At 46.8% G+C, this 16605-nt stretch overlaps 1 pseudogene across 1 annotated transcript; it reads right to left on the bottom strand.

The window, feature by feature from the left end:
* Nucleotides 1-13447: 13447 nt before the first annotated feature.
* LOC100591518 lies at nucleotides 13448-14506 on the bottom strand (annotated as a pseudogene). Its single transcript, XR_001114442.2, has one exon. The product of XR_001114442.2 is annotated as a nuclease-sensitive element-binding protein 1 pseudogene (transcript).
* Nucleotides 14507-16605: the final 2099 nt, after the last annotated feature.

Below are 16605 nucleotides of genomic sequence, written 5' to 3'. Positions count from 1 at the left end.
ACAGGGCTGAACCACCCAAGTCCAACTTGGTGATGGAAGCTTGTCAGTATCAATACCTGGTAGGCTCCTAATACTAGTGTTAATGAAGTTTCTTAAATGAGCAAACACTTGACTGTTGAGACAACAACCGCAAAGCCATATTTTCTACTATGAAGAAACTCATGTTTAGAACTTGACCAAGTTTAGGCAGAAATATTGGAAGCTTATCCATAAAAACAAGGGAATATGAGGAAAGATTGGATGAGTAAGAAAACTTCGAATCAATTCAAAATTAAAATTAACGGTCAAGGTATGATACCCAGAAGGCATCTCCTGATTGTGGCTGCAAAAAAAATACATATTTTAAAAGCAAAACTATTGAAATATAGGAGAAATGTAGAAAACTGTGTATAAATGAGGTGGTCTTTTTCTTTCTTTTTTATTTTTTTGAGACAGAGTTCCACTCTTGTTGCCCAGGCTGGGGTGCAATGGCATGATCTCGGCTCATTGCAACCTCCACCTCCTGTTCAGGAGATTCTCCGGCCTCAGCCTCCCGAGTATCTAGGATTACAGGCATGCGCCACCACACCCGGCTAATTTTGCATTTTTAGTAGAGACCGGGTTTCTCTATGTTGGTCAGGCTGGTCTCAAACTCCTGACCTCAAGTGATCCACCCACCTGGGCCTCCCAAAGTGCTGGGATTACAGGCATGAGCCACCGCGCCCAGCCAAGTGGTCTTTTTCAACCCTTTGGCTTAGACTAAAGTTGTAGGTGACCAATGACTGTCACCCTACTCTGTTCTTGCCCATTCTTTCAACCAACGTCTCAACCACTCAGCAAAGATTAACTTAGGGAACACAAAGCTAACTCATTTTCCTTCCTTTTTCTTCCTTCCTTTCTTTCTTTCTTTCTCTCTCTCTCTTTCTTTCTCTCTCTTTCTTTCTTTCTTTCTTCCTTCCTTTCCTTCCTTCTTTCTCTCTCTCACTCTTTTTCTCTCCCTCTCTCTCTCTCCTCCCTCCCTCCCTTCCTCTCTCCTTCCTTCCTTTCTCTTTCTTTCTTCCTTTTCTCTTTCTTTTCTTCCTGGTAATTCTTTAAAATGTATTTTCCTAGTTACAGAAATAATACTTATTTTAGAAAATTTGAAAAACAGAATACCACAAAGATTAAAATAATAACCTAAAACAATTAAAATAATAAGCTAAAATTCTACCATTGGATTTTATATTTTGGCATGAATAAGAATTCTTAACCTGTGTTACCTGAGATCCAAGATAGGTTATGGGGCTCCTGAACCTCTGAAACTGTATGGATAGTTTACTGTTAAATACATGTGGGTGCTTTTCAAAGAAAGGGGATCATAGCCTGGGGACAATTAGGCTCTCAAAGGTAGAGCTACCTTCAAAATATTACAAGTTTCAGGTGTAGTTCCTTTCCATTTCTTTTCTTTTTTTTGTTTTGTTTTGTTTTTCTTTTTTTGTTTCTTTTGAGACAAAGTCTCACTCTGTTGAGAGTGACTCCAGGCTGGAGTGCAGTGGCGAAATCTTGGCTCACTGCAACCTCCGTCTCCCAGGTTCAAGCAATTCTCCCACCTCAGCCTCCCGAGTAGCTAGGATTACAGGTGCCTGCCACCATGCCCAGCTAATTTTTGTATTTTTAGTAAAGATGGAGTTTCACCATGTTGGCCAGGCTGGTCTCGAACTCCTGACCTCAGGTGATCCACCTACTTCGGCCTCCCAAAGTGCTGGGATTACAGATGTGAGCCACCGCGCCCAGCCTATTTTCTACACCTTTGTAAATGTGCTTTTTTGTTTTCTGTTTTTTCTTTTTTCTTTTGACGGAGTCTTGCTCTTGTTGCCCAGGCTGGAGTGCAATGGCGCAATCTCAGCTCATTGGAACCTCCACCTCCCAGGTTCAAGTGATTCTCCTGCCTCAGCCTCCTGAGTAGCAGGCATGCACCACTGAGTCCAGCTAATTTTTGTATTTTTAGAGATACAGTTTCACCATGTTGGCCAGGCTGGTCTCAAACTCCTGACCTTGTGATCCGCCCACTGTGGCCTCCCAAAGTGCTGGGATTACAGGCATAAGCCACTGCGTCCAGCCGCTATTACTATTTTTTTTAATGTCACTCCCTGAGCCTAAGTAGTTTAAGACCTCAGATCAATGAATATAACTGCCATTTGACTAAAGAACTCCAGTTGAACAGGCGTTTTTGCCGCTGTCCCTAAAAGATGGCATTTGGTTGACATTCGTTCCAAAAGCGTGATGAAACACACTAAAAATCTGTGGTGCCTTTGTCCCCAGAAAGAGAAGATGGCAAGGGTTTATATTTCTCGTTTGGCCAGGAGTTCAGTTTCCCTGCAAGCCCCAGAGGGTGGGTGGTAACAATGGGATGTGTTTGGCTCCTCGTCCTCCTGCTGACAGCCAGGTCTCAGAGAGGCAAGTCCCACACTTTCCAGGCTCTGGATCCGAGCTCCGCCGCCGCAGGAGGAAAGGCTTCTAACTGTGGTTAGGAAGCACAGAACTTGCCTGGCCTTCACCAGCGTAATCAGATCTGTCATTCTCTTTAGGAACTGGCTCTGCTCTAGGCCTTGTTCTTTGCTCCGGAGGTAACAATTGCCATTTTTTCTTTGGTATTTCTGCTGCAGTGATCGTAGTTGCCCTTCTCATAGGAAATCATGGGAATCAGCCCAAGTCACAGCTGGCTCCCAGATGGCTCTTGATCCTGTGACCCCACCAACATTCCAATGCTGATTTGCTTGGGAGGTTCAAACTTGGCTTGCCGGGGCACCATGCTTCTGGAACCCCACCCTGGGAGATTTATAGGCAGGCCTTGGAGAGAACAAATCTCTGGAGGTGGGATGGGGCCAAGCAGTTTCCTTTTGTTGCATGTTCTAGAATTCTGCCTAAAACAGAAGAGGCTGACCTCATTCTTGCCCCACCCGAAGATTGAGCGGGAATAACTAACTAGCAAGCTATTACTGACATTGCTAAATTACCTAACAAAGAAAGTTCTTCATTCTTTCTGTCTCCGTCTCTCTTGATGTATACTAATATATGTGTATATACACACTCTCTCTCTCTCATATATATATACTAGAAGAGAATTCTTCATATGTATGTGCATACACAAGAGGAATTCTCTTCCAGTGTGTGTTCTTGCTGTAGGATGCTAAGTTTGACATAAAAATGATCTAAGAAGATTGTATTCTCCAGGTCCCAGGCTGAGAGTATCCAACCTGTTCAGGTAGAAATGGCCAGTAGAGCTCAAATAGTTTCTCGTTGCAAAGAAATTCTTTGGTGTCCATTTCCTGGAGATACTGTGGAGGATGCTAGTAGGTTTCTAACATACTTCAGCTGTTCAGGAAATACTTTAAATAATTTCCTGCTCTAGAGAATAGGAGGAGGGCCTGAAAGTTGGAATGCATTACTCTCTTTCTTTACGGTCTCAAATGTGGTTCACGAGGACCCTTCGCTATTCACACACACGCTCCGAGGTGCTCTTTTCTGCCTCTACCAGCCTTTCTATGTGGGAATGTTCTTTTTTTAAGTGTGGCGAGAATCCTAGTAACTTGGACTTCCCATAGCATGCTGGCTTGAGCTTCTTAAGGAACTTTACAAACATGAGCTAATTAAGCTTGGAAAGCCCCATGCCAGTCCTCCCGGCTGTTATTGAAATGAGGCCAGCTCTGAGGTGGACCAGCCACAGTTTTTGCCCGGCACAGCAACAATTCAAACAGTGGAGAGGAAGGGAAGCTGGCTGCCTAACGCAATTGAAACTGCAAGGGAGAAACAAGTTAGGCAACACGTAATTCATTGCCTCCTTGGTTTGCTTTAGCCTAACAGCGGGGCTCAGATTCTAACTCAGTATTTTAACTGGGTCAGTTAGGCCTTTGTCCAAGATTTCAGGCAATGGCCCAAAAATGGACAAATCTAAGATTTTGCTTTTTTTTTTTTTTTGAGATGGAGTTTCACTTTTGTTGCCCAGGCTGGGTGCAATGGCATGATCTCGGCTCACTGCAAACTCCACCTCCCAGGTTCAAGTGATTCTCCTGTCTCAGCCTCCCAAGTTGCTGGGATTACAGGTGTGTGCCACCACACCCAGCTAATTTTGTATTTTTAGTAGAGTCAGGGTTTCACCATGTTGGTCTGGCTGGTCTCGAACTCCTGACCTCAAATGATCCACCTGCCTCAGCCTCCCAAAGCGCTAGGATTACAGGCATGGGCCACTGTGCCCAGCCTAAGATTTTGCTTTTATCTGAAGCAGTGGTTCTCAATCGAGGGAGATATTGCCCCCCAAGATGACATTTGACAAAAATCTGGAGACTTTTTTTTTTTTTGAGACGGAGTTTCGCTCTTGTTGCCCAGGCTGGAGTGCAATGCATGGTCTCAGCTCACTGCAACCTCCACCTCGTGGGTTCAAGCAATTCTCCTGCCTCAGCCTCCTGAGTAGCTGGGATTACAGGCGCCTGCTACCACGTCTAGCTAATTTTTGTATTTTTAGTAGAGATGGGTTTTCTCCATGTTGGCCAGGCTGGTCTTGAACTCCTGACCTCAGGTGGTCCACCCACCTCGGCCTCCCAAAGTGCTGGGATTACAGGCATAAGCCACTGCGCCCAGCCTGGAGACATTTTTGGTTGTCACTTCTGGCGGAGGGGGATGCTACTGTCATCTAGTGGATAGCAACCAGGGATGCTGCTAAACACCCCATAATGCACAGAACAGTCCCCACAATAAATTTCTGGTCTAAGATGTCAGTAGCGTGGGGGTTAAAAATCCTGATTTCAAGCTTCAAAGTGACTCACCATTGGCTTGTCTCCTCTGTGTTAGCCCTAAATCTTAGCCTTGTGACCTTTCAGCCCACTCAAGTCTAGGATCTAAGCTCATGGCAGCACCCTAAGCCTCTCGTGGGTTCCTGAGCTCAGCCCTCCCATCGATGCCTCTGTGAGTGATGACATTGTCCTGAGCTTCTGGGTGATGAAGACACGCCTCTCACTGTGCCATATGTTCCTGGGAAATTGGACGCCTCTGCATCTTATGAGTGGGCTTTCTGGAAAAGAAACCACTTGTGTAGTTCCCAGTTGGGCCCCAGAGCTTTGAGGTCCTGTGTTTCTCGCAGTGAATACAGTCAGGCATTCCCATTTCTCTGAAGAGCCCATTCAGAGAACAGCTATTTACTTCCTGCCTCCTCTGGGCCCAGCTGCCAGGGAGACCCCAGGCTTCAGTAAGAGGCAGCTACAGGGAAATTCAGCCAATGGAAAGATACCAGGGAATTTAATTTCAGCCTTTCTTTTTGTAAATTTAAAAGACACTCTCTCATGAGAAAGCCTGGGAAACTTTCACTTCAGCCAGGAAGACTCCTCAAGCAATCCTCCAGTCTTGGCCTCCCAAAGTGTTGGGATTATACTCCGATCCAATTTACTTTTTGTAGTTGTTGAGACAAAGTCTCCCTCTGTTGCCCAGGCTGGAGTGCAGTGGTGCAATCTCAGCTCATTGCAACCTCTGCCTCCCAGGTTCAAGTGATTCTCTTGTGCCTCAGCCTCCTGAGTAGCTGAAAGGTGTGAGCCACCAGGCCTGGCTGATCTTTGTATTTTTAGTAGAGATGGGGTTTCACCATGTTGGCCAGGCTGGTCTTGAACTCCTAACCTCAGGTGATGAACCCGCCTCAGCCTCCCAAAGTGCTGGGATTACAGGCGTGAGCCACCGCACCCAGCCAACAATTTACTTTTAAACGGTAAAAGTAAAGCTGGTGACAATGAAAAGGGCATGTCTTTGCCCTTTTCTGCCTAAGAGATTAAAATGTGGACAACATGCAACAGCCTTCAACTCTGGTCTCCCTGCCTTCTCTTCCTCTGTTGTCCCACACCAATCCTCACAACAAACAGGGTGTGTGTGTGTGTGTGTGTGTGTGTGTGTGTGTTTTATGAACTTTGTTCACCCTTAAAATAACTTAATTCTCCTAGATTCCTCCCTTTCTATTGTCTTTATTTTATTAAGGTACAACTTATTTAATTTTTTTTTGAGATGAGTCTCACTCTCTCACCCACGTTGGAGTGCAGTGGCATGATACCAACGCACTGCAACCTCCACCTCCCAGGTTCAAGAGATTCTCCTGCCTCAGCCTCCCAAGTAGCTGGGAGTACAGGCGCCTGCCAACATGCCTGGCTAATTTTTGCATTTTTAGTAGAGACGGGGTTTTGCCATGTTGGCCAGGCTGGTCTCAAACTCCTGACCTCAGGTGATCTGCCCACCTCAGCTTCCTAAAGTGTTGAGATTACAGGCGTGAGCCACCGCGCCTGGCCTTAAGTTGCAATTTGTATTCAGTAATGAGTGTGAAGTGCTCTAATCTGAAGTGTGCCACTCAATGCTTTTGTTTTTTTTTTTTTGTTTTTTTTTTTTTAGACAGGGTCTCACTCTGTCATCCAGGCTGGAGTTCAGTGGTGCAATCTTGGCTCACTGCAACCTCTGCCACCCAGCTTCAAGTGATTATTGTGCCTCAGCCTCCTGAGTATCTGGGATTACAGGCCCAAGTCACAATGCCCAGCTAATTTTTGTATTTTTAGTAGAGACGGGGTTTGGTCATATTACTCACGCTGGTCTCAAACTCCTGGACTCAAGTGGCCCTCCTGCCTCAGCCTCCCAAAGTGCTGGGATTACAGGAGTGAGCCACTGTGCCCAGCCACTCAATGCATTTTTACCTACATGGACACCCAGTAACCACCATCCAGATAAAGACATGGAACATTTTGGCTGGGTGTGGTGGCTCACTCCTGTAATCCCAGCACTTTGGGAGGCCACGGCAGGAGGATTGCTTGAGTCTAGGAGTTCAAGACCAGCCTGGGCAACATGACAAACCCCGTCTCTACAAAAATTAGCCAGGCGCGTAGTGGTGTGCACCTGTAGTCCCAGCTACTTGGGAGGCTAAGGTGGGAAGATCACTTGAACCAGGGAAGTCAAGGCTGCAGTGAGCTGAGATTGCACCACTGGACTCCAGCCTGGGTGATACAGTGAGACTCTATCTCAAAAAAAAAGAAAAAGAAAACTAATGTGCCTCCTCTATCTAAAACACCAATATGAAGAACAACGATATTTCTAAAACTTCAGAGCTAGGTGTCAAAGTGAATTCACCCCAGAGTGCACCAAGCATCGTCAGATTCTCTTCACTAGATTCAACCCCCAGGGCTCCTAAGTGGCTTCCAACCTGTGCTGTGGATGGACAGTGAGTGAATGCTTTTGGTTTTACATAGGAAGGGTGAGGGCCAGGCGTGGTGGCTCACGCCTGTAATTCCAGCACTTTGGGAGGCCAAGGTGAGCAGATCACCTGAGGTCGGGAGCTCGAGACCAGCCTGATCAGCATGGAGGAACCCCTGTCTACTAAAACTACAAAATCAGCCCGGTGTGGTGGCGCATGCCTGTAGTCCCAGCTACTCGGGAGGCTGAGGCAGGAGAATTGCTTGAACCCGGGAGGCAGAGGTTGCGATGAGCCGAGATCGTGCCGTTGCACTCCAGCCTGGGCAACAAGAGTGAAACTCCATCTCAACAACAAAAAAACAAACAAACAAACAAAAACATAGGAAGGGGGAGAACAAATGTTTTTCCTTCTAATGGTTTAGAAAGACAGAAAGTGGAAGTTATTGGTTAAAACAAACAAACACATCAACAAAGTATTTTTTTTCTCATGATGGGCCAAGATTTTATGCATGTCAAAAATATGAACACAGAGCATAGAGTTTGCTATGAAAAGCAACAGGGGGAGACTAAGTTCCATGTGTTGTGGGCGAGGGAGGTATAGTATTTGTGAAAGCTGCTGAAGACTCCCTCCTGACTGGAAAACCGCCACAGGGAGGCAGTAGAGCTTAGTGGCAAATAGCACTGGCTCTGGAATCAGATTTGAATTTCAATCAAGCTCTGACACCTAATAGCTGTGTGACCTCCAGCAAGTTGCTTAACTGCTCTGTGCGTCACTTTCCAACTCAGCAAAATGAGGATAAAACTAGTATCTAACTCCTAGAGGTGCTTTAAAGGTGATTTGAATACCCAGTTCAACAAGTAAGCTCTCAGTCAGTGTTAGTTTACAAAGCAGGAGTTGAAGGGGGCAACTAATTTCATTTCAAATCGATTAGATAGATAGATGTTGGATAAATAGATTTTTTTGAGATCATACTATTTTTCAAGCTGTGCAAAATAGTTTAACCTAAAATCTAAACAGTTGCTCAAAGAGCCTTTTTCCAGCCTCCACCTACAATCATGTCCCCTTCTGATCATAGAGCAGATTTCAACAGCTCCTTCAGAGAAACCAGACCCTCCACAATGTTATTCTTCTAGCTTTCTTGGCATGCAAAGGATGTATAATTTGTTCCATTTCATTCTCTTTCTTTTTTTTTTTTTTTTTTTTTTTGAGACAGGGTCTCAGTTTGTTACCCGGGCTGGAGTGCAGTGGAGCAATCATGGTTTACTACAGCCTCCACCTCCTGTCCTCAGCAATCCTCCCAACTCAGCCTCCCAAGTAGCTGGGACTACAGGTGTGCACCACCATAGCTGGCTAATTTTTATATTTTTTTGTAGAGACAGGGTCTCATTATGTTGCCCAGGCTGGTCTTGGTCTTGAACTTCTGGCCTCAAGCAATCCTCCTGCCTCAGCCTCCCAAAGTGTTGGGATTACAGGTGTGAGCCACTGAGCCCAGCCCCATTTCACTCTTGAGTGTGGAAAACTTTCTTTTAGCCTTTGGGGTGACTATAGATAGACAGATGGAGATAGATAGATAGTTGATAGAAATTTAGAATACTTAATACCTATATATTCCAAATGTATCTAATATATATGCATATAATAAATACATTATGATATATTATCATAACTTATACAATTTATTTGGGGTATTCTACTTGGAGTTTTACCTACAATTTCACCGAGATTGGGAGATCTGCTTTTTTCAGCTCTTTTTCTTATTCAAAGTTTCATAGTAAGAGCTTAATGTGAAAGCCCTCAATGTTGCGTGTCCATTAATTACACTGAGTGTCTAAGCTTGGGAGAGGGGGAGTAGTAAGCTCTTGGCTGGTGGTTAAATTGGTGATTGGAGGCATTTAGGGGATTGATAACATTTCTGGAGGAGGAAGGGGTGAGTTGGATGTGTAGGGATCCCAGTGATCAGATGGGAGGAATTTAGATTTAATCCCTGATTGGATTGTAGTTCACCAGCTGGGATCGTAGGCTGATTTATAGGAGTGGATTCCATGTTGATGGAATATCTGACTCCTTGCTTCTGAAAGGAGTGAGAGAAACTGCGTGAAGGGGCTGGGCGTGGTGGCTCACGCCTGTAATTCCAGCACTTTGGGAGGCCGAGGTGGGTATATCACTTGAGGTCAGGAATTCGAGACCAGCCTGGTCTACATGGCAAAACCCCATCTCTACTAAGAATACAAAAATTAGCCATGTATGGTGGTGTGGGACTGTAACCCTGGCTACTCAGGAGGCTGAAGCATGAGAATCACTTGAATCCAGGAGGCAGAGGTTGCAGTGAGCCAAGATCGTGCCACTGCACTTCAGCTTGGGCAACAGTGTGAGACTGTGTCTCAAAAAAAAGAAAAAAGAAAGAAAGAAAAAAAAAAGAAACTGCATGAAGGATTCTGTCTGTTCCCCAATAGCCCTAGGAAATCAGACTTGAGCTTGAGCCCTGGCAACTTCTGAACTGCTCAGTGAGGATTATTTAGGGCTGGAGAGATCTTAAATGACAGCTAACAACCATAATAGTGAGCATTTACTGAGCAATTACCATATGCAAGGCACTCTACCAAATATGCCTCATGCATACTCAAACCTCTCAGGATAGCCTCATCACAACCCTATAAAGTGAGTAGTATTTAAAAGTCCTTTTTAAGCCGGGCGAGGTGGCTCACGTGTGTAATCCCAGCACTTTGGGAGGCTGAGGCGGGTGGATTGCCTGAGGTCAGGAGTTCTAGACCAGCCTGGCCAACATAGTAAAACCCTGTCTCTACTAAAAATACAAAAAATTAGCTGGGCGTGGTGGCAGGCTCCTGTAATCCCAGCTACTAGGGAGGTCGAGGCAGGAGAATCACTTGAATCTGGGAGGTGGAGGTTGCAGTGAGCTGAGATCGTGACATTGCACTCTAGCCTGGGCAACAAGAGCGAAACTCCATCTCAAAAAAAAAAAGTTCTTTTTACAGTGGAGAAAACTGAGGCACAATGAGGTCAAATGATTTGCCAAGGTGTAACCAGTTTGTCTAATTTCACCTTCTCCCAAGGACCAAGGTGGATGGTGTTCCGGGCTTTTGCTTTGCAGGGGCTCCTGGACAAGGGCTTTTTTTTTTTTTTTAGACGGAGTCTCCCTCTGTCTCCTGGGCTGGAGTGCAGTGGCGTGCTCTCGGCTCACTGCAACCTCTGCCTCCCAGGTTCAAGCAATTCTTTTGCCTCAGCCTCCTGAGTAGCTGAGACTACAGGCGCCCACCACCATGCCTGGCCAGTTTTTGTATTTTTAGTAGACACGGGGTTTCATCATATTGGCCAGGCTGGTCTCCAACTCCTGACCTTGTGATCCGCCCACCTCAGCCTCCCAAAGTGCTGGGATTACAGGCATGAGCCACCAAGCCAAGCCGGCCAAGGGCTTTTGACAGTGGACAAGTGGGCCCACGGAAGCGGACTCCCCAGGAACACCCTGCAGGGCGCTGGAGGAGAGCAAGCTGGTTGCATCTGGCAAAGGGGCAACATCCTTTTCTGTAAGTTTGGGGACAGCAAGAGGTGAATTCAGGGTAGGAGGCTGAGGTCTCTACAAGGTGCTGGCCAGGACGCGGGCCTCAGGGCTCTCTCCACAATGAATCAGCTCCCTGCTGTCTGCTGCCGATTTATTTATTTACGAGGCAAAGTCTTGCTCTGTCTCCCAGGCTGGTGTGCAGTGGCACAATCTTGGCTCACTGCAACCTCTGCCTCCCAGATTCAAGCAATTCTCCTGCCTCAGCCTCTGAGTAGCTGGGATTACAGGCATAAGCCGCCACGCCAGGCTAATTGTTGTATTTTTAGTAGAGACGGGGTCTGGCCCTGTTGGCCAGGCTGGTCTCAAACTCCTGAACTCAAGTGATCTGCCTGCCTCGGCCTCCCAAAGTGCTGGGATTACAGGCATGAGCCACTGTGCCTGGCCTTATTTACTTATTTATTTATTTAGTTAGTTTTGAGTCAGGGTCTCACTCTGTCACCCAGACTGAAGTGCAATGGCATGATCACAGCTCACTGCAACCTCTGCCTCCTAAGCTCAAGTGATCCTCCTGCCTCAGCCTCCCATATAGCTGGGACTACAGGCGTGTGCCACCATGCTCACCTAATTTTTAATTTTTTTTTTTTTGTAGAGATTGGGTCTCACTATATTGTCCAGGGGATCCACCTGCCTCGGCCTCCCAAAGTGCTGGGATTACAGGTGTGAGCCACCACGCCCAGCCTAGAGGATCGTCTTTTTTTCCTAAATTTTTTTTTTTTTTTTTTTTTTTTTTTTTTTTTTTTTGAGACAGAGTCTTGCTCTGTCACCCAGGCTGGAGTGCAGTGGCACGATCTTGACTCACTGCAACCTCTGCCTCCCGAGTTCAAGTGATCCTCCTACCTCAGCCTCCCAAGTAGCTGGGACTACAGGCTAACTTTAAATACCCAATAGAAGAGAGAAGGCTGGAGTCCAAATGACCAGTAGAAATGGTGAACGTTGATTGAGAGCTTTTTGGCACTGTGGCTGGGCCTGATGCTCAGTAACTCTAATAGGTCAACCATGACCCCTTAGGGAGGAACTGTTGTTTCCATTTTATACCTGGGGAAACTGAGGCTCATAGAAGTTAAGAAAGTTGCTCCAGATCCCACAGCAAGCCATTGTCTCTTCCCAGCCAAGGGAGACATTACACGAAGCACAAACAAGCCCTCTGGGTGGACGTGGTGACATTTGGCACGTGTGCAGTCTCAGACTTGTTCAAGGGCCTGAAATGAGTCATCTACAAATCAAAGAACCAGCCTCTCCGAACACACGATGAGGCTGGTTTGTACATTAGGAGGAGCTGGACCCAGATAATGTGGTTCCAAGCAGAGAAGATGGCCTTATTCCAACCGCGTCCCCTCTGCAAGCCCTTGGGAGTTGGCCAGGCCCAGTGACCCGTGGAAGAGGGGATGCTGTGCCCTAGTGTCCAAGCAGCACGGCTTGGCTCAGTCCGCTGGGCTTCTTCCAGCTCACGAACCTGTTTGTTTTTATCCTTCAATGTGAACCAGATGTGGGCACCTCACTCTCCAGGAGGTCCCTTGCCCGTACCCCCCCTACCAGGCATCATTGGCAGCTGCAGCTGATGGACCAGCCTCCTCCCTGCTCTCCGGCCTCTCTCACCCCCACGCCCCCTCCCTCACTGCACCTCCTGCACCTTCCCTTCCCCCAGCACGATTTGCAACAGGAAATGACACTGGACAGATCTCAAAAGTCCATATGTCCTGGACACTCTCTCTAGGAATTTCCTGGGCCTCCAGCTTGCTCTATGTGTCATGTCCTTCCCACTCAGTATCTGGAGGGAAAGAAGTGCTAAAGGAAAATGAGAGTGAGCGTCCCTCGTCCCCAGTGCTATCTTATCCCATTGTGATCTTGGGCAAGTGATTTATCTATGTCTGCATGGACTCATGAATGCACTAGGTTATAATCCATGACTCTCACTATTCACTGTAATAATTAAATTATTCCCAGGCCGGGTGCAGTGGCTTATGCATGTAATCCCAGCACTTTGGGAGGCCAAGGCGGGTGGATCACTTGAGGCCAGGAGTTCGAGACCAGCCTGGCTAACATGGTGAGACCCCATCTCTACTAAAAATACAAAAATTAACCAGGTGTGGTGGCACACACCTGTAGTCGCAGCTACTTGGGAGGCTGAGGCACAAGAATTGCTTGAACCTGGGAGGCAGAGATTGCAGTGAGCTAAGATCATCCCACTGCACTCCAGCCTGGGTGACAGAGTGAGATTCTGTCTCAAAAAAAAAAAAAAAAAAATTATTCCCAGTTTGGCCAGTGGGAGCCCACTCAAGCTCGCAGCTATGCCCTTTTCCTTTTGCAGTGACCCATCATTCTTTGAGCTTTTTAGTACAAGCTGTTCCAGGAGCATCTGTATTTTTTTTTTTTTAATTTAAGACCTTTATTAACAGGTGCTTGCAGTGTGTTGACTTTTTTGAAAAAATCAAGTTGTAAACTTTTATTACAAATTAAAAATGAAGTTCTTAAAAATCTCAACTTGACCAGATATGAAACAATTTAAAAACCTTTAAAGGAGTATTGAGAAAAACCAGGCTTTTTTAAAAAACACGTTTGTTATTACCAAAAGGAGACGTCTTTAGGTAAAAATAATGAAAACCCAGTGCGGCATAGATAATGCAGATCGTTCTATTTATCTGGTCAACAGGCAAAAAGCAAGCACTTAAGGTCTTCAGCTCCAATCTTTTGTTCATTTCTTATTGCTGGAATTTCATATTTCTTCTTGTTGGATGACTAAACCGGATGATGGTAGAGATGGTAAGCCGGCATTTACTCAGCCCCGCCCTGCTCAGCCTCGGGAGCGGACGAATTCTCAGCTGGTGGATCGGCTGCTTTTGTCTCTTTGCCATCTTGTGGTTTAGGGTTTTCTGGGCGTCTGCGTCGGTAATTGAAGTTGCGGCGGTACCGACGTTGAGGTGGCTGCTGACCTTGGGTCTCATCTCCTTGATTTTCTTTATCTTCTTCATTGCTGTCCTCTCTAGGCTGTCTTTGGCGAGGAGGGCCCCTGCGGAATCGTGGTCTATACCCCCGATACATATTCTGCCTCACTGGTCTACCTTGTTCTCCTGCACCCTGGTTGTCAGCACCCTCCATCACTTCTCCCTGCACAGGAGGGTTGGAATACTGTGGTCGACGCCCATAGGGTCTCCGCTTGTAGTAAGTGGGAACCTTCGCCTGCGGTAGGGCCGGCGTTGTTGGGCCTGGCCTTCGGGAGCACTCTCTGATCCCTCGTTCTTTTCCCCACTCTCACTATTCTGGTAATTTTGCTGGTAACTGCGTGGAGGACCTCTATGACGTGGATAGCGTCTATAATGGTTACGGTCTGCTGCATATTTACTGCCTTGAACTGCAACACCACCAGGACCTGTAACATTTGCTGCCTCCGCACCCTTTTCTCCTTCAACAACATCAAACTCCACAGTCGCTCCATCTCCTACACTGCGAAGGTACTTCCTGGGGTTATTCTTCTTTATGGCAGTCTGGTGTACAAATACATCTTTCTTGGTGTCATTCCTGTTCATGAAACCATATCCGTTTCTTACATTGAACCATTTTACTGTTCCCAAAGCCTTCGTTGCGATGCCCTTCTTGTCTCTGCCGGCAGGCGCCCCGATGTGAGGCCGCCCGGGCCACTGCTCCCTGCGCCGCTGCCCCGTAGTGCCGGGTTTGGTGTCGGTGGCGCTGAGGGCGGGGGCGGCGGCGGGGGCGGCGGGCGGCTGCCCAGTCTCGGCCTCGCTGCTCATGGTTGCGGTGATAGTGACTGGGGCCGGCTGCGGCAGCTGCGGCTCCTCCCAGGGTGTGATGGTAACTAGGCCGGCCCTCTGGGGTCCGCTCTCGGCTCCCGCTACCGATCGAACTCTGTATTTTTTTTTTTTTTTTTTTTTTTTTTTGTCCCAGCCTTGGAATCAGTCTGTTCTCTGAAGATCCTGGTTCCCTTTTTTGAAAATGGTATTTAGAAGTCAAGATCTGGATGCTACATGTGCTCACTGCCACTAGGATGCGGCTGTTCCCTGTCCCTCTCAGTGGATACAGCTAGGGAATGTGGATGTGTACACATACATGCACATGCACATATACAGTCAAATGTGTATTCATTTCTTTATTATTTTAAGAAATTGTGGGCTGGGCGCAGTGGCTCACACCTGTAATCCCAGCACTTTGGGAGGCTGAGTTGGGCTGATCACCTGAGGTCAGGAGTTCGAGACCAGCCTGGCCAATATGGTGAAACCCATCTCTACCAAAAATGCAAAAATTAGCCGGGTGTGATGGTGGGTGCCTGTAATCCCAGCTACTCAGCAGGCCGAGGCAGGAGAATTGCTTGAACTCAGGAGATGGAGGTTGCAGTGAACCGAGATTATAACATTGCACTCCAGCCTGGGTGACAAAGCGAGACTCCGGCTCAAAAAAAAAAAAAGAAAAGAAAAGAAAGTGTGGTAAAATACATATAACATAAAATTTGCCATCTTAACTATTTTTATTGTTATTTATCTTTTATTTTTATTTTTTGAGACAGAGCCTCACTCTGTCACCCAGGCTGGAGCACAGTGGTGCAATCTCAGCTTGTGGCAACCTCCACCTCCCAGGCTCAAGCCATCCTCCCACCTCAGCCTCCCAAGTAGCTAGGACTACAGGCACACGCCACCATGCTTGGGTAGTTTTTGCATTTTCTGTAGAGACGAGGTTTCACCATGTTGGCCAGGCTGGTCTTGAACTCCTGACCTCAGGTGATCCACCTGTCTCAGCCTCCTAAAGTGATGGGATTATGGGTATGAGCCTCCACAACCTGCCCCATATTTTTTATTTTTATTTTATTATTTATTATTTATTATTATTATTTTGAGACAGAGTCTTGCTCTGTCCCCCAGACTGGAGTTCAGTGGCATGATCTTGGCTCACTGCAACCTCCGTCTCCCAGGTTCAAGCAATTCTCCTGCCTCAGCCTCCTGAGTAGCTGGGATTACAGGCGCACGCCACTACGCCTGGCTAACTTTTGTATTTTTAGTAGAGACGGGGTTTCACCATGTTGACCAGGGTGGTTTCAAACTCCTGACCTCAAATGATCCACCTGTCTAGGCCTCCCAAAGTGCTGGGATTACAGGTGTGAGCCACTTTGCCTGGCCTAGATCCATGATTTTTCAACTGGACTACACACTTTCTTCAGGTCTCAGCAGTTGTCTTACTAATGGCCTCTTTCCCTTCCTGGACCTAATCCAGGACACCGTGTTGCATTGAGTGTCCATGTCTCCTTAGTCTCTGCTGACTGGTGACAGTTTCTGGTCTTCTCATGATTAGACATGGAATGTAGAATTTTGGGAAGAATACCTAAGAGATGAAGTGCCTGTCACATCCGGGATGTGTGATATCAACATATATGAGTCATGTTGGAAAGATGGACAAATGGGGATTCCAAAGCTGTTCATCACAGTCAACAAATGGTAGAGGAAGGATTTGAACTGGGGCCACTCTGAGATGTGTGCTCATTTCCTTAGTTTGAGAAAAAGAACTGTCTGGTGAGGAAAACAAGGAAAGACCTCTGGTATTGAAGCGAAGGGTGGGAGGTAGAAGTCTGCACCCAGATGAGGTCCTTCAGGTGGGGTGGATTTGCCACCTGTGGCCTCTTTCCCAGGACCTTGTCCAGCTTTGTCCTAGCTTCCCTCTGTCTGGTGCAAGTGGCACTATCTTTTGTCCATTACATGGGATTGTCCGGTCTTTGTGCAACTAGTGCAAGGATGAAAATAATCTAATAATCCATCAAAAATGCATGTTTCATGAGAATTCAAGCTATACAAGAGTTGTACTACGCCAGCCAGCAGTCATAGGTCATCTGAACCCTCCTCCCTGCCCTCCCTGCAACCCC

The sequence above is a fragment of the Nomascus leucogenys genome, chromosome 19 (assembly GCF_006542625.1).
Source record: "Nomascus leucogenys isolate Asia chromosome 19, Asia_NLE_v1, whole genome shotgun sequence".
NCBI lineage: Eukaryota > Metazoa > Chordata > Mammalia > Primates > Hylobatidae > Nomascus > Nomascus leucogenys.
Note: the sequence above shows the minus strand (reverse complement) of the source record. Positions and strands in the feature narration are given on the sequence as shown.